Raw genomic sequence first — 27,190 nt, 5'->3', positions numbered from 1 at the left:
CCTGTCTGATCTAGAAGAAACTGGGTCAAGGGAAAGAGTTATCAGGCTACGGAGAAGTAAGAACTTTTGACCTTGAGGGGGTCAACAGGGCTGTGGCGTGGATGCTGTGATTTTGTGGAGGTGCAAGTTCTCAGGAGAGTTCCCGGCGGATGTGCTGTGGAAATAGAAGCACGTCACCCAAGGAATGGGAAAGACAGGGCACTTAGAGCCTGGGGAACATTGCAGAGGAGGGCATGAGAGCTGCCTCTGGATGTACACAGGGCTGTCATACAGATGGGGAGTTAAGCTTGTTCTCTGAGGCTCTAGGGACAGACGTGAGCCATGGCATGAGGCAGGAATCCAGGCAGTATAATAATAGCTCACGCTTACTGAGATACTCGAACTGCTCTCATGCTTCCTAGGGATTAACTCTTTTAATCCCTGAGACAACCCCATGAGTTAGGGACTCTTATGGCAGTCATTTGACAGGGAGGAATCTGAAGCACAGAGAGGGTAAGCAACCCATCCATGGTCACCCAGGCTGCAAGCAGCACAGCTGGGATGCAGCGCCAGTTTGGGACGACGTAGTCCCTGTGATCTGAATAGATGGCTGAACTGCCTTTCGAAGAAAGAGAGCCCTCGAACCCACCAGGCTGTCCCAGGGTGGGGCTGGGCTCCTAGGCAGACAGGGATGGACAAGCTCACGGGAGATGAGCCAGCAGCACCCTGCAGGCCGCAGATCCTCGGACTCTGGCTTGCACTTGAATTCTTGGGGATCTGGGCTGAACACGTGCAGATTTCATTTCATCAGGCCAACAAGGTGGTACCGATGCTGCAGGTTGGGGGACCGCATTTGAACCAGCAAAACCCTGGATGATCTTTAATATCCTGCCCTGCCCAAGGGATTAATGCCTTGCTCACAGGCCAGGCAGATTTCTCTAACTGAGCAGCAGACTGACCTGTAATAGGGGTTAATTCTTTGTGTTACAAGCACTCATCAAAAGATCATTTAGAAAAACACCACCTTCTCAGAGGCCCAGTTTAAGCAGAAATACATGGCCTCCCTCTCCACAGCCTCCTTCCTCCAAAGGTATAATTCTTATTTGTGCCAATATCCATATCAGGCATGTTAGAAGCTTTTTAAAACATAAAGAACACCACAGTGGAATCGCCTTTCTTCTTGCTGACTCCAAACTCATTCTGTTAAACTCATTTCCATGAAGATATGCAGCAGGGACTCTCTCAAGCTGAGGAAAGGAACGCACAGTCTTACAAGCCCAGTGTACAACACAATCATTGGTAAGTCACCGGGTACGTTCTGTTTACAGCTTCCCTGGTGGCCCAGTGGTAAAAAATCTGCCTGCTAATGCAGGAGACGTGGGTTCCACCTCTGGATCTGGAAGATCCCCTGGAGAAGGAAGTGGCAGCCCACTCCAGTGTTCTTGCCTGGAAAATTCCATGGACAAAGAAGCGTGGTGGGCTACAGCCCATGGGGTTGCAAAGAATCAGCCACCACTGAGCGACTGAGCATGCATGCACATTCTGTTTATGCAGCTAAAATACACATGGTGAACAGTGTGGTTAAATCAGCTGCCCTGAATTTTCATTAACTTCTCAAGTGAAAGTGTTAGTCGCTCAGTCATGTCCAACTCTTTGTGACCCCATGGACCGTAGCCTGCCAGGCTCCTCTGTCCATTGAATTCTTCAGGCAAGAATATTGGAGTGGGTAAGCCATTACTTTCTGCAGGGGATCTTTCCAACCCAGGGATTGAATCCGTGTCTCCTGCATTGCAGGCAGATTCTTTACCGTCCGAGCCATCATTAACCTCTAAAGTGGATGCCCCTTAAGTGCTGATCTGATGCCCTCCTTTCTCAGGGCTGCCCCCTCCCCACTCCCTGCTCTGGATCCTCTCCAGTGAAATTCATCTCTCCCCCAGTTTCCATGGAAATAACCAAAAGCCCAGTTAAGTTCCTATAGGCCTGCAGCCCCCATGTGGTCCCTTCTTTTTACACTAAAAAAAAAATCAGAATTGCTTTAAAAAATGACTTATTTTTATTTGTGATAAAATACACATAAAATTCACCGTTTTAACTGTTTTTAAGCACAAAATTCAGTAGTATTAAGTACATTCACATTGTTGTCCCAGCATCACGACCATGTGCAAAACTGAGTCAATGCCTATTAAACAACAGCTGTCCATACTCCAGCCCCCAAAGCCCCCATCGACCAGCACTCTTTCTGGCACTACTGAATGTGACTATTCATATAAGTGGGATCATACAGTATTTGTCTGTCTGTGACTGGCTTCTTTCACTCAGCATAATGTACTTCTCCCTGCTTTAAACAGCAGGAAGGTGGGAGCAATGGAGCTGAGCTTCTTTTTAAAAAGTACTTTCTCAAAATGTGGTTGTCTTCTCACTCAACTAGAGCTCACATCACAGATAAAAGCTTTGCATGTTATCCCTCTGGGATCCTAATCATCAGCTCTGAGTCCTGTTACAGTGCAAGACATGACAAAATGTTTCATTTGTTTGGATCGCCAGTTCTAATACCGCCGTCCTTGCCAGGACCAGGGCTGGGCTGGGTGGACAAAGGCTTGGTGCAGCTGCTCCAGCCTCAGTTTCCCCATTTGCTTGTGCTGCTGGCCTCCAGGATTTCCTCTGCGGGGCGCTAGAGTCCTAGAAATCTGCATCTCAGTCGCTAGCAATCTCTAAGTGAGGGGACCCCGCGGGGCCAAAGTGATTAATTTTTAATGGGCTGGACTGTGAGCAAATGGCCCCTTTTAGGAAGATGCATTAACCAGCAGGCCATAATTAGACACTTGTCTCTCACTGACTTTCAAGGGGGAAATCTGGCAGCAGTCTTGAGCAGCGGCTCTCAAACCTGATGCACATTAGAAGCACTTGGGCAACTTAAGACAAATCCCGATGCTTAGGCCACCAACCATGCTGATGACATCAGAGTCTCTGGTGGAGCAGCCAGGCATCAGTCATTTCTCCAGGTGACCCCAATGTGCAGCCATATTTGAGAACCAGTATCCTAGGGATCCCTGGCTCATTGGCTTTGGAAAGGTAAGCAGTATTTTCACAGTTCCGCAATTGGTGCAGGCTTCTATTTCTGGCTCCACTCGAGATGAATTCCTTGAGTGGCCACAGCAGTCTTCTCCAGACGGCTGACCCACAGGAAGGAAAATTTTACTGGAAAATAACCAATAATAACAACATCTGCCATTTATTGAGAACTTAGGATGTGCTTGGCACTGTGCCACGTGCTGCTTTATTATCAGTGCATTTAATCATCAAAATGACCCTATGAAGACAGCACAGAGAAGGAAATAGTTTGACCAGGGCCAAATCAGGTCCGAACTGGCAATGCTGAGATTCCATCCTGGCAGAGAGCAAAACAAAGTCCTTGTAGACATGCATTTGGTAGGAAAGACAGCCGAGGGAGCGTGAGGAATAAAAAGTCAAGCAGGGTAAGGAGATACAGTGAGGGATTGGGTGGGTGGTCTAGGAAGGCCTCTGTGACAAGTGGGGAAGTGAACAGGGACCAGAGTGACTCAAAGGAGTGGCCCCAAGGCCTCCCTTTCTGTCTCCCATCCTGTCCCCAAACAGAAACACTCTCACCTTCACCCGCTCACCCAGCAAGCCCTCTTCTCAGGCCCTTGTTAACCCCAGGTGTAAACCGCTGACAACAGGTTAGGAGGACAAGGGAACGAATGTTTGTTGAGTCCCCGTTAGGCACAAGGGAGTTTGGCAGCATTAACTCAGCTGACCTCCCGACAACCCTGGAAGGTATTTCTTTTTTTCATTTTCTCTCTGGGGAAATTCTTGCAGGTCCCTCCCCTCTGCTTGGCTTAGCTGGTAAGCCTTTGTGATGCTGGACCTCTTTATCTCCAGATCACAACTCCATGGAAGGGGAGGCCCCGAAGGCTGTTTTTTCTAGGGTAAATGCTCACTTTCAACGCGGTGACTGACTTGGATAAAAATCTAAGCCAAAGGAATGATTGATACGCCTGTGGTGGAATTTCAGACACTGATCACCGGTCAAGGGGAGATTATTTTGAAGTTTGTGGGCCATGTTTGAATTGCGGGACAAAGGTAGCTGTCACGTTCAAGTCCAGCCCTCTGAAATCTAGGGGCTCCCTCAGATGTGAGGTGTGGCTGCGGATTTCTGTTTGATGTGACCTTGATACTGGGAGCTGGGCCCTTGGGGCCAACCTAGAGGTCAGATTCAGGGCTTTAGTGCAATCCCTTCTAATTCACTCTCAAAAAAGAAAGAGAATATTCACCCCCCAAAGCACTACTGAGTGACACAGACAATAGTCATGTTTGCCAGGAGCTGACCATGTCCTGCTGCTGCTGCTGCTGCTAAGTCACTTCAGTCGTGTCCAACTCTGCGTGACCCCATAGATGGCAGCCCACCAGGCTCCCCTGTCCCTGGGATTCTCCAGGCAAGAACACTGGAGTGGGTTGCCATTTCCTTCTCCAGTGCATAAAAGTGAAAAGTGAAAGTGAATCGCTTAGTTGTGTCCGACTCAGCGACTCCACGGACTGCAGCCTCCCAGGCTCCTCTGTCCATGGGATTTTCCAGGCAAGAGTACTGGAGTGGGTCGCCGTAGGTACCACCTGAGCTCTGCGTCCTTTCCTTTGATTATCAGTTTCATAAGGTGGGGGCTTCCCAGGTGGCACTAGTTGGCAGGCGCTCATGCCTGGCAATGCAGGAGACATGAGAGATGCGGTTTCATTCCTGGATCGGGAAGATCCCCTGGAGGAGGAAATGGCAACCCACTCCAGTATTCTTGCCTGGAAAATCCCATGGACAGAGGAGCCTGGGGGGCTACTGTCCATAGGGTCTCACAGAGCCGGAGATGACAGAAGCGACTTAGCACACACATATGCTCACAAGGTGGGTGCTGTTACTGTTCCTGATGGGAGGGGGTGGGAAGCTGGGGCAGAAGGTCGGTGACACAGTGCCAAGGTCACCAAGTCCCCCAGAGGACAGTCCAGTCTCCGAAGTCCCTCTCCTGCTCCCAACCTCCCCCACAACCTCATTTCTGCTCACTCATCCCCTCATGGAAGGTTAAAATTCCCCCTTGTTCAGCTTGTGGGGAGAGCATACCCAGAAGAATGAAAGGCACTTCGTTGGGCAACTCTCCTTCTCTGAAGGCTCTGGGGTGTAAACTACCACCTGTATTGAAGGTAACAAAGATGGAATGAATCGGCTAAGAATCAGGAAGAGAGAGCCCTCGTGGCCTTGCTTGTTTCCACCCAGGATCAGGTGGAAATTAGAAGGCAGACTTGAGAGCATCCAGGTGGCTTCACTTCACAGATGTCAGTGGGAGGGGTCAGGCCTTGGGCTGCAGGTGTTAGAAACCCCTCTCTCCCGGGTCCCGAGAAGGGGAGGAGTCGGGGGGAGGAGGTGGTGGTCATTCAGGGCTCCTGATGCAGGAAGGCCCGTGACCAGGGGAAGGAAGCCTGTGTGTCGGAAGGAAGTCGCTGCTGGTAGAAGGAGCCAGAAGCGCCCCATGACTGCTGAATTTGACTACCTGCCTGTCCTGGCGAGTCTCACCCACAGTTGCTGCTTGTAGTGAAGGCAGTATTTCCCCAGATGGGTCCACACCCCAGAGGGGCTACTAGGGGCAGGTAAGGCGTGTGGACAAACACCCTGGGACAGGTTGGCAGCGGCTAGTAAGTTTTTTTTTTACCGTCTCAGGGGCTAAGGATGCAGTCTTTGGCACTTCTCTCTGTCAGTGTAACCACTTCTCTTTTCTAGGTACATCTTAGGGACCAGTTGTTCACAGGATGTGCTGTGGGAAGTCCCAGGTAAGGTCCTTGTTAATGTGTATACCTGGGAGAGGAAACACACTGGCCCATTTGCGCCCTGTCTTCTACGGTTGCTGTGGCCACTGCTGAGTGTGCTCCGTGTGGATGGAAACACACTTCCTCCCCCATTTATCTCTGAGCCTCCGAGGGCCAGGGCCACTGGACTTGCTGAGCCAAGGCAGGGGGGCTGCCTGTTACAGAAGCCATTAGAGGTGTGGGGAGTGCAGGCACTGAGGCCAGCCCACTGCCCAGAGCGCACACAGGCGGCAGGGTGGAGGGGAGACCGCAGACTCCAGCCCTTCTCCGCTGTTGCTTCTGGCAGGGTCTGAATGCAGGCTCAGTAACCCTGCCCAACCCTGACCTCGAGAAGGGTCTTCTCTCCTTGCTGACCAGGCAACCAGCCGGCTCAAGTTATCCATCAGGAGCCATATCCTTTCTGCGGAAACCCTTCTCTTCCTACAAAAGCTGCAGGTCCCTGGCATGAGCCTTCTTTAGAAGTGTCCCAACGCTGAGAGGCTGCCCGGGTCACCTGCGCCAGGAACACCGGTCCTATTTCAGACAGGTATTTTTAACAGCATTTCTTCAGTGTTTCTGGTGCTGCTGGCCCTGGGCGTGATGCTCTAAGTTAGGGGACTATCCTCAAGGAGCTTACAGCCCAATTCTAGACAGTGAGTTTGCTGGCTCAACTGCAAAGACAATCATTAAACCAGCAACAAGTCAACGCTGGGTGAGGGACAGAGAGGGGAGGAGGCAGGCACCGAGTGAAGAATGGAGCAGAAAGGGGGCAGGGTGGATCCATGCTGGGGGTTGGGGGGGCGGTGGGGGTGGTCCTTAGAAGTTATGAAATTGGGTATGGAAGTGAATATTTATTTTTGAATCAGAAAAGTGCAGCAAATTAAAAATTCTGAAAAGCTGGCAAATAGCACAAACATCACAACATTCATAAAAATAACATTTTTACTAATTAGCTGCTTGGCAAAGTGCGGGTAGCAAACACGTGAATGGATTTCATAATCTCTGATGTTGTCTATGACAGTTTTGTAATATTTTTTACAGGCAGAATTTAAAGGTAATACAGTGTTTGACAGATAATTGAAAAGGTAACTCAGTCTTTCCTCTAATACAGTTGATTCTTTAGTTGGGTAAATAGTCTAGAAGTTTCTTTTACCTTCAAAACTCGTTATCACCAATGTCGTATAAATTTTCAAGATTATTGTCAAATTTGGGAAAAACTTTACTTAGATATTCTTTTGCTTACGAGCTGTGAGATTTGGGGGGCATTTCCAATTTTCTTACATGGTAACTAAACATCTGTTCTTTGAATCCATGACACTCATCAACCCGGTTGTCCGTGATGTCCTACTCGATTTGTACTGTGAGCTATAGGGTGGGCCCTGCTGTTTTGTCGTGACACTCATGAGTTGATTTGGTGAGCCACAGAGGTATTCCTGGAAGTTATTCCTACACCAAGATGCTAAGGCACTAACTTAACTCTATGTAGAAGTAGCTGCAAACCATGTAAACATATCCACAGTTAAAACCCTGGACACTGAAAGTTAAGTAAGAGTCCCTGGTTGGTGATACACATCAATTTGCTGAGAGGGTGACCAAGAAGCTTCACATTTGGGACCCTCCTAGACCTTGCCCCAGAGAAGGCAATGACAACCCACTCCGGTACTCTTGCCTGGCAAATCCCATGGACAGAGGAGCCTGGTAGGCTGGAGTCCATGGGGTAGCTAGGAGTCGGACACGACTGAGCGACTTCACTTTCACTTTTCACTTTCATGCATTGGAGAAGGAAATGGCAACCCACCCCAGTGTTCTGGCCTGGAGGATCCCAGGGACGGGGAGGCCTGGTGGGCTGCCATCTATGGGGTCGCACAGAGTCGGACACAACTGAAGCGACTTAACAGCAGCAGACCTTGCCCCACGGGCCTCATCTTTTGGCTGGTTGTGGTCTGTATCTGAAGTTTATTGGATTAGCTTTAAAAAGTCCTATTTTAAGTATAGGGCTTTCCCGAGTTTTGTGAATTGTTCAAGCGAGGGGGTATGGGAGTCCTCAAATTTGTGGCTAGTTGGTTATTTTTGCAAGTGGCCTGGGAAACCCTGAGTTTGTGGTTGAAGTGTAGGTAGCTCTGGGGGGGGGAATGCCCTTAACCTGTGAGGTTTGTCCTAACTCCGGGTACGAACTGAATCACCAAGTTATCACATATTGTTTGATTGCTCTATATATAATGCTATAATATAGCAATTATATAATTGCTATATACATATATAATATAATGGTATATTATTTAAGATTATGTTTTCTGCTTACAGCCAGTGTATAGAAATGAAGTTGAATTTTATATATTGATTTTATATTCAGTAACACTACTAAAGTCTTTTTATTAAATCTATTAATTTGGCTGTAGATTGAGGCTTTATTTACACAGTCAGATCATCTGTGAATAATAACAGTTTTGCCTTATTTTGCTTGCCAGGACTAGTGTAATGATGAGCAGTAAGTGACAACCTTAGCATGTTCCTAGCTTTTAAAAAAGGTTTTTAACTTTCATTGTTAAATAAAACATTGTTGAGATTTTTGGTAGAAACCATTTTTCAGTGAAGGAAATCCTTTTCTTCCTAGTTAGTATGAGTTTTTATCATTCACAGATACTGAATTTTCTAGAATGTTTTTCTGTATCTGTTGAAATGATCATGTGATCTTTTTTTTTCCTCCTTTGTTTCTGACTTTGGTAGCAATGTTTTAATGTAGCAGGGTATTTCCTCTTTTTAGGTTCTCTGTGAGAGTTTGATTAAACTTATGTTATTTAAAAGTTTGCCTGTAAACTATAAGGCCTGAGGTTTTCATTGTGAGCTTTTAAACTACTGATTTAGTTTCTTTAATGGTTATTGCATTGTTGAGGTGTTCTTTTTGAGTCAAATTTTGATAAAATTATATTTTTCTAAGAACTTATTCACTTCATATTACTATTTAATAAATATATGTATTTAATAAATGAACATTTATGGGCATAGGGTTCATAGTATACTCTTAATTTAGAATCTGTGGTTATATTCTTTGCTATTTAGGGCTGTTGGGATGGTCTGACTCTGGAGGCCACTGGCCACTCTGTGGAAGGCTGACACTGAAACTTGCCAACTTGTTGCCCGATTTGATTTCCTGTTGATCTGAGATGTGCCACCCACAGGAGTGTGTGGGCAAGGCCCAGTAGTGTAACCTAGGCCCTGACTGGGTTTCTGCCTTCAGGAGAATGAAAACCATAATCAGCTGTCATTTTGATTCCCAGAAGGAAAGAGCATTTTTGTCCTTTAAGGAACTCTTGCTGTGATTTAGCACTTTTCAGAGTGACAGAGGAATATGGGTGAGCTCCTGTAACTAAGTTAATTGGCCCAGACAAGCCCATCCCACAAAGCAGCTCTGAGAAACTGCTCACTGGGCAGGGCCCACGACCCTGCACCTGTGGGCTGTCTGCCAATAGGGGGCCTCACGTTGAGGAGTTAGGACCCAGACTCATCTGGAAACCTCCAAGCTACTCAGGGGCCCTTGAGAACTCTCTAGATGGCTGAGTTACGCTCTGTACTTGTTGGGCCCAAGACGCACAGGTGACCAACATTGTCCTGTTTCCTTCTGTTCCCGTCTCTGGATGAAATGACAGCCTACCAACCTCCTTTCTCCTCCCCATTTAGAGATTTTGGTGCAGTTAGAACTCGCGGAGGCTGTGGACCTGATCTTCTGACTCCTCTCTAAAAGGGATGATGTAGGTCATTTCAACCAAGCCTCTCATTTTGCAGAAGGGGAACTCCTAACCATCACCAGCATCTGTCTATAACCCGCATGATCAGGGAGCACTTACTAGATGCCTGCCAAGCATTGCATCAATACTTTACATGCAGAACTTCAACGAATACCTCACCATAGTCTTGTTGCATCACTAGCGTAGCAACCATCTGCTGAGCTGTCATGTTCTAGCTCTGAGTCCTGGGGCAGAGCAGTGAACAAAGCAGAGAAGTTCCCACCTCTGCGGTCCACCTGCTGCTCCCGTAGGGCAGGTGTTTTTATTCCTATTTATAGATAAATAAAGGCAATGGCACCCCACTCCAGTTCTCTTGCCTGGAAAATCCCATGGACGGAGGAGCCTGGTAGGCTACAGTCCATGGGGTCACTAAGATTCGGTCACTAAGAAGTCGACTGAGCGACTTCACTTTCACTTTTCACTTTCACTTTTCACTTTCATGCACTGGAGAAGGAAATGGCAACCCACTCCAGTGTTCTTGCCTGGAGAATCCCAGGGAAGGGGAGGCCTGGTGGGCTGCCGTCTATGGGGTCGCACAGAGTCAGACACGACTGAAGCGACTTAGCAGCAGCAGCAGCAAAGTAAGGCTTGGGCTTCCCTGGTGGCTCAGGGATAAAGAATCTACCTGAGATGCAGAAGATACAGGAGACCTGAGTTTGATCCCTGGGTCGGGAAGATCCCCTGGAGGAGGGCATGGTAATCCACTCGAGTATACTTGCCTGGGGAATCCCATGGACAGAGAAGCCTGGCAGGGACTACAGTCCATAGGGTCGCAAAGAGTCAGACAGGACTAAAGCGTCTGAGCACGCACAAAGTAAGGCTTAGATAAAGATACAGTGACCCAGCTAGTTAAGTGCTGAAGCTGTGAATGAGCCCCGTCTTGTTTTGAACAGCTTCGTGATGCTCTACATCAGCAATTCTCAAACTGAAGCAGGTATCAGAATCACCTGGAGGGCTTGTTAAACTCAGAGCCCTGGCTCCACCCTCAGAGTTTCAGAGTCAGTGAGTCTGAAGCAGGGCCAGAGGATACGCTTGTCTAAAAAGTTCCCAGGTGATGCTGACGCTATTGGTCTGGGGGCCAGCCTTTGAGAACAACTGTTCTGTATACAGAACCAGAACTCTTGAGTTTCTCGCTGGTTCTTTCACAACCCACTTCTCCTCCTCACCACGCGTCTCTTCCAAGCATGTGCCAGGGGCCCCATGCGAGGCTGACTGCCTACACGTTCCCAGGACCTCAGCCTCACTGCAGCCAGCCAGTGCTGCCGTCACTGTCTGTGTCTATGTGGATAATCACCCCAATTAAACATGTTCTCGGTTACACTCCGTGTAAACAAGTTACGCTGGGAAAAGGGGCTGTTCCTGCCCCTGACTTCCCAGGCTGTGTTAAGGGCAACACACAGCTCATGGCAGCTGATGCTGGCTGCTCTGGCCCTTGGCCAAGTGGGGAGGAGAGTCCCTGGACCCAGAAGAGACCCCAGATTGGAACCTCATAGTCTTTCCCAGGGTGTACGGTTAGGCCACTTGAGATGCCTGTTCTCTTGTGTGTCCTGCTCAGCCAGTCCCTGCTTCACTGGCATGACCATCCAGTCCTCTTAATTATAAGGCTTAATAATCGCCCTCGGTAACTGACAAGCCCACCTGACGTTACTTCCCCCTATAAATGATGGCCTCTTCCTCCCCGGAGTAGTCAAGACGGCTACCATGCCTTGCTCCTCACACGGTGCTGTGTTGCTCCAGGACCCTTTGCCTCCGACCTGTAAGATCTGCGGTCTCCGTCACTGTCTCTGGGTTCTTGCTTTGGTCTTGAGGCCGGGCAACTACAAGGCCCGCAGGCCCACAGGGTACAGCCCAACATACAGTGAGTGAGTATAGCCACAGTATAACCCAACATACTGTTCTCTTGGACCTGCAGTTTCTGCAGGATGGCTTTTGCTTCTCTCCCAGGGAAGCCCACGATGTCCCCACGCAGCTTTTGGGGTTGGACAGTGGGGTTCAACGCCAGGGAGCGCTGTCTCATGCTATTCTCTTGACTCAAGTGTCCAAGCCTCATCCCACCTCGAGGTCAGGACTTCATGGTCTGTTCTCTCCACACTGCTCCGCTCGTGGGGTCGCCCAGGCCAGGAAGAGATCTTTAGAGGCCCTTAGGACTGATCTAGCCTGGTGCTCCTTTCCTGTAGGTACTTCAAATAAAATCTACAGAAACTATAAATGTAAGGAAGCCTGTTGTAGGGTGAATTGTGTCCTCCAAGATTTGCATCTCGAAGTCCCGACCTCCAGCACCTCAAAAGGTGACCTTATTTGGAAATAGGGTCACTGCAGATGTAACTACTTAAGATGATGTCATTAAGGTGGATCTTAATCCAATATAGGAATATAGGTCTCCCTGGTGGCTCAGTCAGTCAAGAATGTGCCTGCAATGCAGGAGACCTGGCTTTTATCCCTGGATCAGGAAGATCCCCTGGAGAAGGAAATGGCAACTCATTCCGGTATTCTTACATGGAGAATTCCATGGACAGAGCATGGCAGGCTACAGTCCATGGGATCGCACAGAGTCAGACATGTCTGAGAGACTAACACTTTCACTAATCCAATATGGCCAAATTTCCCCACAAATCCAATATTTCCCCAAAAAGGGGAAATCTGGACATGCATGCCTGCTGGGAGAAGATGAAGGCAGATGTTGGGGTGATGCTCCCACAAGCCAAGGAATGCCAGAGATGGCCAGCAACTAGAGGAGGGGCAGAGGGCAGATTCTCCCTCACAGTGCTAGGAGAAACCAAACCAAATCTCCTTGATCTTGGACTTCCAGCCTCCAGAACTGTGAGACATTAGATTTCTGTCATTCAAATTTGTGACGCTTCATTGCAGCAGGCCTAGCAAACTCATACAGTGTCCAGTGAAGTCGCTCAGTCGTGTCCGACTCTGCGATCCCATGGACTGCAGCCCACCAGGCTCCTCCATCCGAGGAATTTTCCAGGCAAGAGTACTGGAGTGGGTTGCCATTTCCTTCTCCAGGGGATCTTCCTGACCCGGGGATCGAACCCAGGTCTCCTGCATTGCAGGCGGACGCTTTACCACCTGAGCTACCAAGGAAGCCCAATACAGTGTCCAACAAGGGTCTAATTTTCTTCCCATGACGATGACTTTGATTTTTTTTTTGCCTTTTTTTTTTAACAGCAAAAGTAAACACACACACACAGAAGTTGCTCAGTTGTGTCCGACTCTTTGTGACCCCATGGATTGAACCCCCCAGGCTCCTCGGTCCATGGGATTTTCCAGGCATGAATACTGGAGTGGGTTGCCGTTTCCTTACTCCAAAAGTAAAATTCTTTACAAATCCTCCTAGGTGTTTCTGCCCTGCTGGGACCCTGAATCTTGCACTGAAGTATCTTTGGGCTTTCTTAGCAGGAGGACCTGACTCCTCATCCAGGGCAGCCTGCACTGCCCCTCCAGACAAAGATTTCTCCGATGCTGGGTATCTGTGTTGAGAATGTGAGCCTGGGTTCAAATCTTGGGCCAGTGATGTACTTGCTGTTGATTCGCAGTAACTTTCTTAACCTCTCTGAGCTACAGATTGCTCATCTGCAAGACAGAGCTCACACTTGACCAGGTTGCTGTCAGGGCTCAACAAAAACAACGCAGAAGCTCCTCAGCTTTCACTCTGTCAGTCTCCGTGGTGAAAGAGACTTTAATGGTTCTTTGTCTCTTGCCTTGTCTTCATACCCGTCAGCCTGCTCTCTTGGGTTCTTCCTGCTCTGCCCCTCCCCCAGTCTCTCTTCTCCCCTGGAAAGGCTCCTCCCTCCCTTCCTATTTACATCCTAACAACCCACAGGGCTCACTTCACACCCTACCCCCACCTCAAGACATCCTCTTTGACCCCTTCAGTTCTAAGTTCAGTTCAGTTGCTCAGTCGTGTCTGACTCTTTGTGACCCCATGGACTACAGCACACAAGGCCTCCCTGTCCATCACGAATTCCTGGAGCTTACTCAAACTCATGTCCATTGAGTTGGTGATGCCATCCAACCATCTCATCATCTGTCGTCTCCTTCTCCTCCTGCCCTCAATCTTTGCCAGCATCAGGGTCTTTTCAAATGAGTCAGCTCTTCGCATCAGGTGGCCAAAGTATTGGAGCTTCAGCATCAGTCCTTCCAATGAATATTCAGGACTGATTTTCTTTAGGATGGACTGGTTGGATCTCCTTGCAGTCCAAGGGACTCTCAAGAGTCTTCTCCAACACCACAGTTCAAAAGCGTCAATTTTTCGGCACTCAGCTTTCTTTATAGTCCAAGTCTCACATCCATAAGTATTTTCTTCTGATATATTTCCCAACCCAGAGATCGAACCCAGGTCTCCCACATTACAAGAGGATTCTTTACCAGTTGAGCTACCAGGGAAGCCCTTACAGCTCCAAAATGACCTCTAATTGAGAGGGGGGGAAATGGGGCCAGAAAGGGAGGCGGGGAAAGGAAAGTTTTCGACAAAGGACACTATCTGTGTCACTCCCTCCACACTGGCTAGATGCCACCTTGTCTGTTTTGCTAAGATTTTAGTCTGTGTTCTGGCTTTCCCCTTGGATCGTCAGCTCCAGTCATAGTCAACACTGCTATTTACCAAGTCAGACCGATTTCTGACAGTGGCCAGGTAAAGGAGAAGTCATATAATTTCCCTCTTAAAATACCCAGTCCAGACTGTCTGCATTCAGCAAGTGTCTGCCCGTGGTCACGGTGGTGACACGGGAATGACTAACATCTGGTGTCACTCAGGCTCTTTCCTCCTCTCTGTGAGGCGGCTGTGGGTGCAGAGTGACAAAGTGAGACGGGCCAGCTCTTCCCAGGTGACTTAGTGGCCACCGGTATGGTGTCACAGAAGCCCTGTGTCTGCAGATGACGCTGCTGGGGACCTGTCACAGGGCCCGATGTTACCCTCAGATAAATGACATGACACGGCGGTACTCTGGGGGACGTGAGGCCACTGTTAACACGCAGAAAGATAACTGTCATTCATTCAACAAGTACTAAGTTGTTGAAATACAACAGGCGTGAGCCCCTGTGAAAGAATTTAGGAATGGCTTTGTTGGGCAGAGGACACCACGTGAAGTGATGGTGCTGGGTCAGCTGAGTATCACTGAGGAATTTGCCAGGTGTTGCCTTGAGGTGAGGATGAAGAACTCGTGTGGCCCATGAGAGGGACTGTAAAGATCCCTGATGGCCCTGGGTGGCCTGGGGACCCTGGGTGCACGTGTAGGGGATGGAGGAGGGGCGTGGAGAGTGCAGGCTGAGATCTTTCCATCTAAGGTCAGCGACTGAGCCCACCTGGGGCAGCCTTTGGGGAACCTGCCTCCAGCAGGACTGGACATCCCCAGAAAAAGCCCTTCTGGCCGACTGAGATTTCTGGAGAGCAGCAGGGCTCCCCTGTGCGCACACAGCCCTGTGACTTTCTTTTGATTTTAATTGGATAGAAATGTTCCCCAAATATTTTGGGCAACATTTCACAGTTTTTCTTTCTTCCATTCTTTTTCTCCCCCAGGCAGCAGGATCTTATTTTATTTTCCTCATCTAAAGACTCCTGCGGACAAATACTGAGCAATCCTCATTGCATCAGAGGTGGGAAGTCACAGCCCTGCTGGGGGAGGGGGCGCGGTGCCCCTGTATCAGCCTCCAGGCAGAACCCTGGGGTTCCCAGGAGCACAGTTTGAAAGCATCCACGTGGTGCAAACAGCACTGGACTGCAAGTCAGAGGTCCTGGGGGAAGCCCAGCTCTAGTCCACACTAGTCACGTGAGCCGAGGCCCGTCTCTTAGCCACCCTGAGGCTTCGCTTCACCCTCTGTCAAATGGGAGACGATAGCAGGAGTCCTGCCTTTACCCCAGGATTATCATGGGAATGAAATGATAATGAAATCTGTGGACAGCCCATGCACACTTGAACATCTCCCCCGCAAGGTTCTGTTGTCCTTCACGTTATACACACCGCTGGCTGCTTAACATGCACTGACTGTAGCTGAACATCCTTCTGCAGGGTCAAGAAATTGGACGTCATAATTCTGAATTCTGAGCCATCACACACCACAGCACTCAGAAATCAAAGGGAGGCAGACACTCTTCCAGAGCCTGATGGCTGTGACTCCTTGTTAATTCTAATGTCTGTCTTTCTAGTTTTCTGTCTCCTTCCTTGGCAGACTCCCGGCTGTCACTTCTGTCTGCGCTTCCGGTGCCTGTCTCACCCTAAGTTTGTTGCCTCTCATCCATGGTGGCCTTGACAACTGGATAATGAATTTTGTGAGAACCACGTATACAGTGAAGGTACACAGGCTCAGGTAAAGTGTATGATAAACGTCGTGCACCAGCTATGTACCATCTGCTCAGCAGCTAACGATCCTTTAGCTTCTGTCTTGCCTGTGCCTCAGATGAGTGAGGCTGCATAACAGAGGGACTGCCGTCCTGAGTTCTCCTTACTTACAAGCCATCATTTCCGATCTTGTGCTGGGCTTGGGAGCCGTCAGCCAACCCTCACGTGTACTCTCTCGCTGCACGACCCATAGGAGGCCCCTGGATCAAAGCAGTTGACAAGAATAGGTGTCCTTGTGCCAAGTTCTCTGATCCTGGGGGCAGAGAACCCAAGTTCTCTCCACCTTTGGGATTTTGGGTTTTCTTTCCTCCCCTGTGCCTTGCTTTGTTCCACCAAGTAAGCACTCAGATTTCCTGAGGGCTTCCGGCCTGCCAGGCCTCGTGCTGAGCACTTTGCCTTCTTGATCACAATCCATCCTTAATACAACACAAGAAAAGAGAAGCCATTATGTCCTTCTTCCAGGTAAGAAAACTGAGCTGGGAGAGGATGACTAGCTTGCTCAGGGTCACACAACTTTTTAAATTAATTAATTTGGCTGTGTTGGGTCTTAGTTGTGGCATGCAGGGTCTTTCACTGCAGCACATGGACTCTCTAGTTCTGGCGTGCGGGCTTAGTGATTCTGTGGCATGTGGGATTTCAGTTCTCCGACCACGGATCGAAGCCACGTCCCTTGCATTGTAAGGCAGGTTCTTAACCACTGCATCACCAGGGAAGTCCCAAGGTCACACAGTGCTCTCCAGAGTTACCTCTCCTGGGCTCTCAACAGTGAGTCCCAGGCCCTGCTGGGTCCTGGGTGTCCAGATTCTCTCCTACAAAAGGTGAGTGGTCTGAGCCAGAGACCTGACACGCACCATTTAGAGAACAATGAAAGGAGAAAAATGAACAAAGTGGAGAACAATGAAAAGTATCCTCCGGAGAGCAGAGGGGGCCCCCCAGGACTGGGGGAGGCCCTGTACTGAGCCTCTGGGCAGGAAGACCCAAGATCGAGGCAGCAGTCAGGTGGTGTGCTTTCTGGAGAAGGCACTGGCACCCCACTCCAGTACTCTTGCCTGGAAAATCCCATGGACAGAGGAGCCTGGTGGGCTGCAGTCCATGGGGTTGCTAAGAGTTGGACATGACAGCGACTTCACTTTCATTTTCATGCATTGGAGAAGGAAATGGCAACCCACTCCAGTGTTCTTGCCTGGAGAATCCCAGGGACAGGGGAGCCTGGTGGGCTGCCGTCTGTGGTGTTGCACAGAGTCAGACACGACTGAAGTGACTTAGTAGCAGCAGGAAGGTTGCTTGAAAAATATTGCCTCCACCTGCTGGCTGTTGCCTGGAAATTCCTTTCCCTGGGATTCAACCTTCCATGTCACAGTAAAGAGTAAAACTTAAGATATAAAGACTTCCTGCTTCTGTGGCCATATGTTAACATTCATACTAAAATGTAAATGACTGATACCAGCTCCCTTTAAGATCCATGGAGGGTTTTGAGAGAAGGAAGAAGCACCCAGCGGTGCTCCTGTGGGTATAAGGAAGGATGGGAAAGGAGATGGGGCATCGCAAAGTGAGGAGGGAAGCTCTAATGTGACCAAGGGATGCAGAGAGGACACTAAGAGATACAGACCCGACCAGCTCTGCAGTTTTGGCTAAAACTGGTCCTGGTTCCACATACTCACTCTCTGAGACCATCAGAGGTGTTCTCTGCACAAAGGTACATGGGGCAAGAGCCTCAGTTGGAAAGCTTTCAGTAGTAAAACCTGAGAGTGATAAAACCTATTGTGCAAAAAAAAAAAAAAATTTTGCCAGGCTTTATCTTTTTTAATGCTTTGACCTGAAGACTGGTTTCGGAAAACTGCCTCTACTGAATGCCACATGGGCGTTTAAATGACCATGTGCGGGTGTGCAGGAAACCCCATACGTACAGAGAGAAGGCTCTTACACAGAATATGCTCCAGGATTTGTTAAGTTCAATAGCACAGGCCTCCATCAGAAGGCAGAAAAAATGTTAAATTTCAACTGACCACGAATCCTCTCTTTACAAGTGAGAGTCAAATTCTCGATACTTCCTGCCTCTCAGGTGCCCTGCCCTTCCTGAAGATGCTTTGCCTTCCTGGCAGATTCATCTCTGGAGCTTTCCTTTTGCTGTCTTGCAAGATAGATTTTTGTTTTATTCTTTAATTGCAAGTTGGTAATAGGTTCACTTAAAAAATCTCAGCCACTAAAGAAATAATCTTTCGAAGTGAGTTATTCCTTGATTCTCAAGGTATCACCCCCCAACCCCATTCCCTAAAGGGAATCACTGCGGCTGCTAAGTCACTCCAGTCGTGTCCGACTCTGTGTGACCCCATAGATGGCAGCCTACCAGGCTCCTCTGTCCCTGGGATTCTCCAGGCAAGAATACTGGAGTGGATTGCCATTTCCTTCTCCAATGCATGAAAGTGAAAAGTGAAAGTGAAGTTGCTCAGCCCTGTTTGACTCTTCGTGACCCCATGGACTGCAGCCTACCAGGCTCCTCTGTCCATGGGAGTTTCCAGGCAAGAGTACTGGAATGGGTTGCTAGCATAATTCTCATTTTTTCCTTTCCTCTCTCCATCCACACACATATATACTTTCTTTTCAAAAATGAAATTATTATACTTTCCCTTCACCTGATTTCTTCACCTCAATTACAGATGACTTCTCTTTGGGATAAAAGGAGCTTTTTAAGTGGTTACATAGTGAGTGTCAAATTCTTTTGTCATTTACAGTCTCTATTCAGAGCTCTTTAAATTTTTGTTCTGAATGTCTTGGTCTCATTGTGCATCTGGGTGCTCTGTAATGTGTCAATGAGGTTAACTCACTGTGTCAAGCGTTGTTAGCAGCAAGATGCTTTTCTGGAAGCAAGTGAGGATAATTTATATATCAACTCACACCTGGATCTAAAAGAGTAGGAGTGGGAGAGGCTTAGAAATGTAAAAGCCCAACCTGAACAGTATCACTTTAAAATAGGAGTACAGCGATTACTTTCCTTTTCTACTGCCTATTATTAAGGAGCCCTGGAGAGAAGCAAGGTCACAGCTGCCCGGTTGCATAGGTCACTGTAATGACCTGAAACAGCAGGCAGGTGAAGCAGAAGAGTTAGCTTGGGAGAGACGAGCCTTCAGGGGCTCTGACTTAGGCCTTGCATCCCTCCTTTCTGGGCTTTCCCAGTCTAGGCTTTGTGGAGAAGGCTGGGGGCTAGGGGTCCTGAGTCTAAGGTGGGTTTGCTAGGGATCTCACATCCATTCTGTCTGGCTTCCTTGGTCTCACTGCTCAAAATCCGTGACCTCAGTCCTGATTCTGCTCCTCTCTCCTCCAGTCAACCAGAGTGGAGTTGACAAAAGCAGTACTCCTTTCTGGGATGGCCGTGGGCACCCACATCGCCAAACAACTGAGAAAGATGTCAAGGAAATCTTGTTGCACAGAGCAGATGTGTCCCAGAAAACTTGGGCCCACGCTGGCTGCAGGAAGACCTCAACCTGATTACCATGTACAAGCTTAAAGGGAAGCATGTTTGCAAAATGGACTTTGGGTTTGGAGTGTGAACAAACATGCCTTGCGTTAGCTCTCCAATAGCACAGAGTAGGGTGGTTTGGTTTGCATAAATCAGGAGCCACTTCTGAAAAGAAAATCCATTGTTCAGGAAGGAAGCAGAGTGTTAATATCATGCAGAAGTTTCAGTGCTTTTGTGGAGATGATTTGGTGTTCTGGCTAAAAGAGAGTTAAGCAGAAAAGGCTTTTTGTTTCAACCTCTGTGTCTGGAAATATCTCTGAAATGTCCCCATTTGATTTCCGGCCTTGGTGCCTAGCACCCAGGGAACAGAATTCAGTTTGTGATGACTGAGTGACATTCTTCGCTTCCGGGTCTTTCTGAATTTTAGTTCATCATGGCATCAGGCACCAGAGAGAAGTGTAGAAAATGTGGAAGACATCTGGCGTTTGGTCTACAGAGTATTCAGACTTGGAACCAATGGGAAGTTGATGGTCCAAAGGACAAGGGAACTCGTGATGCAACTTGTAGTTGTTTTGTGGTTATCTGCTCGTCAGAGTCAAGTCTAGACTTTACCATCATCTTGGGCAAGACACTTGTGGGAGGGCCTCCTTGGGCAGTGAGAGGAGCTGAAATCTAGGCTCTTACGTGGCCCTCACGTCTGTGTCCCTGAGAACCACGCCACTCTGGTTGCTTGAGCATTCCTGTTAATTGTTATTTTGCTGAGTGTTGCCTGCCCCGAGCTAGCCAGGAAATTCGTCAAGCACGGACACGCTGGCTCCAGTGGCAGGATTCCCCGTGAAAGCAGCAGACATACATCACTGTAACAACAGAGCCCACCGGGGAGCTGGACACGCTGAGGGTCATCACTTGGCACCCCTCAGGATGATGATGGTCTTTAAACCTGGCTGCTGCTCCCGAACGCAGTCTGGGGGTGATGTGAACACAGCTGGCCTTCCCGGAGGAGCAGGGCAGAGACCCGATGATCAGGGACGAAGGTTGCTTTGATCCCACGCGGTCTCACGGTTAGAATTCTGGGGTCTTTGTCTTGAGATGGACTGAGGGGAAGGCCCTGGGACGGGTGGGGGAGTCCTTGACTGCCTTGATCATCAGTCTCGCTGCTCCCTCTGTGGTCGCTGTGCCTCCTCACGCACACGTGGCACGTCTGCGTCTCTGAGCGTGTCCTCCTCTTTGAACTCTGATCTTCCCCACGGCAGCGTGTGGGAAGCAGGGGCGCTCTGTCATTTGACAAGTGAGGAGGCTGAGGCCCGCGGGGCGGGGTGACTTGCTCAGGGTCACAGTGGTAACGTGGGGAGGCTGGGCTGGGACTGGGGACCCCGACGCCTGTCTTTCTTCTGGTCTCTGAAAGCAGCCCACATTACTTTCAATTCTAATCGTGTCTCTGTGCCCTCAGAAGAACGGCCACTGTTCCCGCTTCCAGATGGGGAAACCAAGGCACACAGCAGTGCTATTTGCTCCTGCTATTTGAGCCGGGAGGGGAAGGAAGCCTAGAAACCAGATTGTCTGAATCTCAGGCCAGGGTTTTGCTCCCAAATGAGTGACTTCCTTAGTCTGTGCATTCCTGATGGGCTGTGGGATGCCCACCACGAGCGTCCTGAGCAAGGAGCCTCCACAAAGGAATCCAGAAGGCGTGACGGGGAGGGGACCCACTGGTGAGCACAGGTGGGCTGGGACCACCTCCAGGGAGCCAGACCTGCAGATGTGACGACCCCTGTGGGTCACCACACATGCTGCTCCTGTCCCTTTGTCCCCAGACCTGCCCAGAACCTGCTTCTCGATCCCTGCAATAGCCTCCACCCTATTCAGCTTCCTCCCAGGACCTCTCTGCTGATGGTCTCTAGAGCCCCCGGGGTGGGGAGTCCTCCTCGGGACAGACCTTCCTCTCTACTCTGTGGCCGCTCTGAGGACATGGAGCTGCTCTAAGGAAGGATCCAGCCCTACCTGGTGAGGGCAGAGAGTCGTTCCCCCTCCACGCCTCGTCTCCAGCTCTCCCGAAGACCCAAAGGAATGACGGGACTCAGAGCTTGTCTGAGTCGCAATGACAAAGCCAGTGAAAGGAGTTTAAGCAAAAAGAGAGGCTCCTCCAAGGGTGTTTGATGGAGGTTAGGGTGAGGAGAAGGTCCCCCAAAGACAGGAGGGGCCACCAGGCCTAACCCCCTTCCTGCTAGTCAGGGTAGGAGCATGGTTGGTGAGCCAGAGGCCTAAAGGGGAACCCCCAGAGAGAAAGGAGAAAACCCAACCGTGGTTCTTCCGGGGCTAAAGCCCAGCTCCATGCAGCCCTGTATCCAGCCCTCCTGCACTTCTGGGAGGGAGGGGACGACTCCACCTGGGGCTGAAAGGATTGTGTGGGTGAACCTGAGGACTATTATGAAGTATCTAGTCTACCTAAGCTTCACACTTAAATATAAACTCCACGCAGGCAGAGCCCTTGTTTACAGTCTTGTGTTTGTTTTCTATCCCTAGCGCCCAGCCCATGGCCAGCATTCAAATATTCGTTGATAGTTGATATATAATAAGTTACAGGTATATAACAGTGATTCATAATTTTTAAGGGTTATACTCCATTTGTAGTTATTATAAAATATTGGTTATATTCCCCATGTCGTACAGTACATACTTGTAGTTTATTTTATACACAGCAGTTTCTACCTCTTAATCACCTGCCTCTGTCTTGCCCCTCCTCTTTCCCTCTCCCCACTGGTAACCACTGGCTTTTTCTCTGTATCTGTGAGTCTGTTTTCTTTGGTTGTTATGTTCACTAGTTTTATATTTCAGAGTCCATGTGTAAGTGATGTCATATAGTATTTGTCTTTCTGTGACCTGTTTCACTTAGCATAATACACTCCAAGTCCGTTCATGTTGTTGCAAATGGCAAAATGTCATTCTTTTCTATGGCTGAGTAGTATTCCAATAGTATTCTTCTTTATTCATCTGTTGATAGACGCTTAGACTGCTTCCCTACCTTGGCTACTGTAAATAATGCTGCCATGAGCGCTTGGGTGCATGCATCTTTTCAAATTAGTATTTTCATTGTTTCTGGATATATATCCAGGAGTGGGATTGCTGGGTCAGGTGGTAGTTCCATTTTTAATTTTTTGAGAAACTTCTGTGCTGTTTTCCACAATGACTGCACCAGTTGCCTTTCCCACCAGCAGTGTACTGGATTCCCTTTTTTCCACATCTTTGCCAACATTTTTTATTTGTGGTCTTTTTGATGACAGCCATTCTGATAGGTGTTTCTCTGATAATTAATGATGTTGAGTATCTTTTCATGTGCCTCTTGGCTATCTATATGTCTTCTCTGGAAAAATAGAAAAGACTTTTCTATTCAAGTCTTCTGCCCATTTTTATTCTTTATTTTTATTTTTATTTTTTTTGAGTTTTTTTTTTCCCTGCCCATTTTTAAATTGCATTTTTTTCCCCTGATGTTGAGTTGTATGAGCCATTTATATATTTTGGATATTAATCCCTATTGGTCATATCATTTGCAAATATTTTCTCCCATTCAGTGGGTTGTCTTTTCACAGGGTTTACTTGGCTGTGCAATAGCTTTTAAGTTTAATTAGGCCCCATTTGTTTATTTTTGCTTTTGTTTCCTTTGCCTTAGGAAACAGATCCAAAAAAATATTGCCACATTTATGTCAAGGAGTGTTCTGCCATGTTTTCTTCTAGGAGTTTCCTGTCTTACATTCAGATTTTTAATAATTTTGAGTTTATTTCTGAATATGGTGTTAGAAAATGCTTTAATTTCATTCTTCTGCATGTAGCTGTCCAGTTTCCCTGGCACTGTTTAATGAAGAGAATGTCTCTTCTTTATCATATATTCTTGCCTCCTTTGTTATACATTGACCTTCAGTGTGTGGGTCTATTTCTGGGTTCTCTAGTCTGTTCCATTGATCAATATGTCTGTTTTTGTGCTAACACCATTAATATTTTGATTATTGTAGCTTTGTAGTATAAAGGCAGGGAGCACGATACCTTCAGCTATGTTTTTTTTCAAGATTGTTTTGGCTATTTGTGGACTTTTGTGTTTCCATATAAATTTAAAAATTATTTGTCCTGTTTCTGTGGAAAATGCCTTTGGTATTTTGATAGGGGTTGCACTGAATCTGCAGATTGCTTTGGGTAGTATGGTCATTTTAACAATACTGATTCTTTTAGTCCAAAAACACAGCGTATCTTTCCATCTATCTTATCTTCAGTTTCTTTCATCAGTGTCTTAAGAGTTTGCTGAGTTCAGGTCTTTTACTGTCTTAGGTAGGTATATTCCTAGGTATTTTATTCTTATTGATGTAGTGGTAAATGGGATTGTTTGCTTCATTTCTGTGATAGCTTGTTAGTATATAGAAATGTGACAGATTTCTGTATATTAATTCTGTATTCTGAAACTTTACCAAATTCATTGATGAGCTCTAGTAGTTTTCTGGTGGTGACTTTAGGATTTACTATGTATATTATCATGTCATCTGCACACAGAGACAGTTTTACTTCTTCCTTTCCAATTTGGATTCATTTATTGTTTGATTTTTGGGGCTAGGACTTCTGGTATTATGTTGAATAAAAGTGGTGACAGTGGACATCCATGTCTTATTTCTGATTGTAGGCTTTTCACCGTTTAGTAAGATGTTAGCTGTAGGTTTGTCATATATGGCCTTTATTATGTTGAGGTAGGTTCCCTCTATACCTACTTTCTGGAGAGTTTTTATCATAAATGGATATTGATTTTATCAAAACCTTTTTCTAAACTTACTGAGGTAATCATATGCTTTTTATTTTTCAATTTGTTAATATGGGGCCTCCTAGATGGCACAGTGATAAAGAATCTGCCTGCCAATGCAGGAGACGTAGAAGATGTGGATTTGATCCTTGGGTCAGGAAGAAGTCCCGGAGGAGGAAATGGCAACCCAGTTTTCTTGCCTGTAGAATCCCACGGACAGGGCAGCCTGGCAGGCTACAGTCTGTGGGGTTGCAAAGAGCTGGACACGACTGAGTGACTGAGCATGCATGCACTTGTTAATGTGCGTCACATTAATTTTGCAGATATTGAAAAACCCTTACACCCCTGAGATAAATCCCACTTGATTATGCTGTATGATCCTTTTTATGTATAATTGGATTTGGTTTGCCAATATTTTGTTGAGAATTTTTGCATCTTTGCTCATCAATGATATTGGTCTGTAATGTTCTTTTTTTGTTGTATCTGTGTCTGATTTGGTATCAGAATGATGTAGGCCTTGTAGAATGAGTTTGGGAGCACTTTTTTGGTGCTTTTTTGTGGGGGGCGGGGAATAGTTTGAGAAGCCATGTTAATTCTTCTAAATGTTTAGTAGAATTCACCTGTGTAGTCATTTGGTCATGGACTTTTGTTTGTTGGGAGTTCATTTTTTTTTTTTAATCACTGATTCAATTTCATTACTGGTAACTGGTCTGTTCATATTTTCTCTTTCTTACTGATTCAGTGTTGGGAGACTACACCTTTCTAAGAATTTGTTCCTTTCTTCTAGGTTGTCCATTTTATGGGTAGAGGATGAGATGGCTGGATGGCATCACTGACTCGATGGACGTGAGTCTGAGTGAACTCCGGGAGTTGGTGATGGACAGGGAGGCCTGGCGTGCTGCAATTCATGGGGTCGCGAAGAGTCGGACATGACTGAGCGACTGAACTGAACCGATAGTTGTCTGTTTTAGTCTCTTATGATCTTTTGTATTTTGTTGCTATCAATTGTAACTTCTCCTTTTATATTTCTGGTTGTATTGATTTGGATCCTCTCTCTTTCTTTTGATCTCTCCGGCAAATCTGAATGAGAACCTTGCTCTCATTCAGGAAGAATTCTACTCAGGTAGAATATTCTTGGTTGTAGGTTTTTCTCTTTCATTAGCTGAAATATATCATGCCATTCCCTTCCAGCCTACAGAATTTCTGCTGAAACGTCAGCTGATAGCCTTACGGGAGTTCCCTCGTATGTTCTTTGTTGTTTTTCCCTTGTTGCTTTTAATACTCTATTTTTTGCCATTTACAGTGAGTCTTGTGTTTCTCTTTGGGTTGATTCTGTTTGGGACTCTTTTCTTTCTGGACTTGGATGTGTGTTTTCTTTCCCAGGTTAGGGAAGGTTTGCAGCTATTATGTCTTCAAGCATGTTCTCAGTTCCTCCCTCTCTCTTGTCCCTCTGGGACCCCTGTACCATGAATATTAGTGTGCTTGATGTTGTTGCCGAGGTCTCTTACACTGTCCTCGTTTCTTTTCTTTTTCCTGTCCAGCATCGGTGATTTCTACTACTGTGTTCCAGCTTGCGGATCCATTCTCCTATATCGTTTAGTTTACTACTGATTCTTTCTAGCATATTTTTCATTTCAGTCACTATATTCTTCATCTCTGTTTGTTCTTTATATTTTCTAACTCTTTGTTTAAATCGTCTAATTTCTTGCTCTGTGCATCAGTTCTCCTGAGTTCCTTGATCATCTTTACGATCCTTACCCTGAAACTCCTCCTTGGGTAGATTGTGTATCTCTACTTCACTTGGTTATTTTTCTGGGCTTTTAACAATCTTATTTCTTAATCTGGAACATGTTCTTCCGCTGCCTAATTTCACCTAAATTGCTGTTTTTTTATTGTTTATTTTTATGTATCTGGTAGGGTGGTACCTTTCCTGACCTTGGCTCTTTTGCAGAAGGTATCCTATGAATCCCAGCAGTGCGGCCCCTCTGGTCACCCTGTGAAGGCTGAGTAGGACCCAGTTTGTTTACATGGATGTTGATGGATCTGGGTGGCTTCTAGTTTTTCTCTGTGAAAAGAAAGCTGCTATAAAATTTTATACACAAGTCTTTGTATGCACATATGCTTTCATTTCTCTTGGGTAAATATATAGAAGTGCAATGTCTGAATCATGGTAGATGTAAGTTTAACTTTTAAAGGAACTGCCAAATCATTTTCCAAAATGGTTATAACATTGATTTTCAAATATTAAGCCAAACTTGCATTCCTGAGATAAAACATACTTGACTGATGTGCATTTTCCTTTTTATATGTTGCTAAATTCAATTTGATAGTTTTGTTTAGAAATTTTATATCAGTGTTAATGGGAGATATTAATCTGTTGTTTTCCTGTAATGGTTTTGCCAGGTTTGGCTTCACGGTAATGCTTAGAATGAATTGGAAAGTAGTCCATTCTCTTCAATATTTTGAAAGAGCTTATAGAATTGGTACTTACTTAAATATTTGGTAACATTCACCTATGGAGTTATTTGGGCCTGGGGTTTTCTTTGTGAGGTAGTTTTTAACTACACATTTAATTTCTTTAATAGATACAGTGATATCAAATGATCTGCTTAATTTTTTAAGATATAATTCACGTATCATAAAATTCACTATTTAAGAATCCAGTGGTTTTCAGTACATTGACAAGATTATATAAACATCATTACCACCTAATTCCAGAATGTTTTTGTCACCCCAACATAAAACCTCATTCTTATTGGAAGTCACACTCCATTTTTCCCCAACCTCTAGCTCCTAACACAAATTTATTTTCTGTCTCTCTGAATTTGCTTATTTTGTATATTTCATATAATGTATTTGAAATGGACTCATATATAAATAAATGGACTCATACAGTATGTGGCCTTTTGTAACTGACTGCTTTCACTTAGTATTAACAGTTTCAAGATTCATCCTTATAGAATGCATCCTTTTTATGACCTAAATAGACAAAACAATCTTGAAAAAG

At 46.8% G+C, this 27,190-nt stretch overlaps 1 protein-coding gene and 1 long non-coding RNA gene across 4 annotated transcripts in view; one reads left to right on the top strand and one right to left on the bottom strand.

Moving 5' to 3' along the window:
* The window catches only part of MAPK4 (mitogen-activated protein kinase 4), a 172,654-nt gene that overhangs the window by 16,328 nt on the left and 129,136 nt on the right, over positions 1-27,190 (bottom strand). The window lies entirely within an intron of this gene.
* Positions 5,494-27,006, top strand: LOC138985409 (uncharacterized). The gene is made up of 3 exons (XR_011462460.1): positions 5,494-5,625; positions 5,756-5,805; positions 24,971-27,006. It is a non-coding gene; the product is annotated as an uncharacterized lncRNA (long non-coding RNA).

The sequence above is a fragment of the Bos mutus genome, chromosome 24, assembly GCF_027580195.1.
Source record: "Bos mutus isolate GX-2022 chromosome 24, NWIPB_WYAK_1.1, whole genome shotgun sequence".
NCBI classification, from domain to species: Eukaryota; Metazoa; Chordata; class Mammalia; order Artiodactyla; family Bovidae; genus Bos; species Bos mutus.
This window is presented reverse-complemented; position numbering and strand designations above follow the sequence as displayed.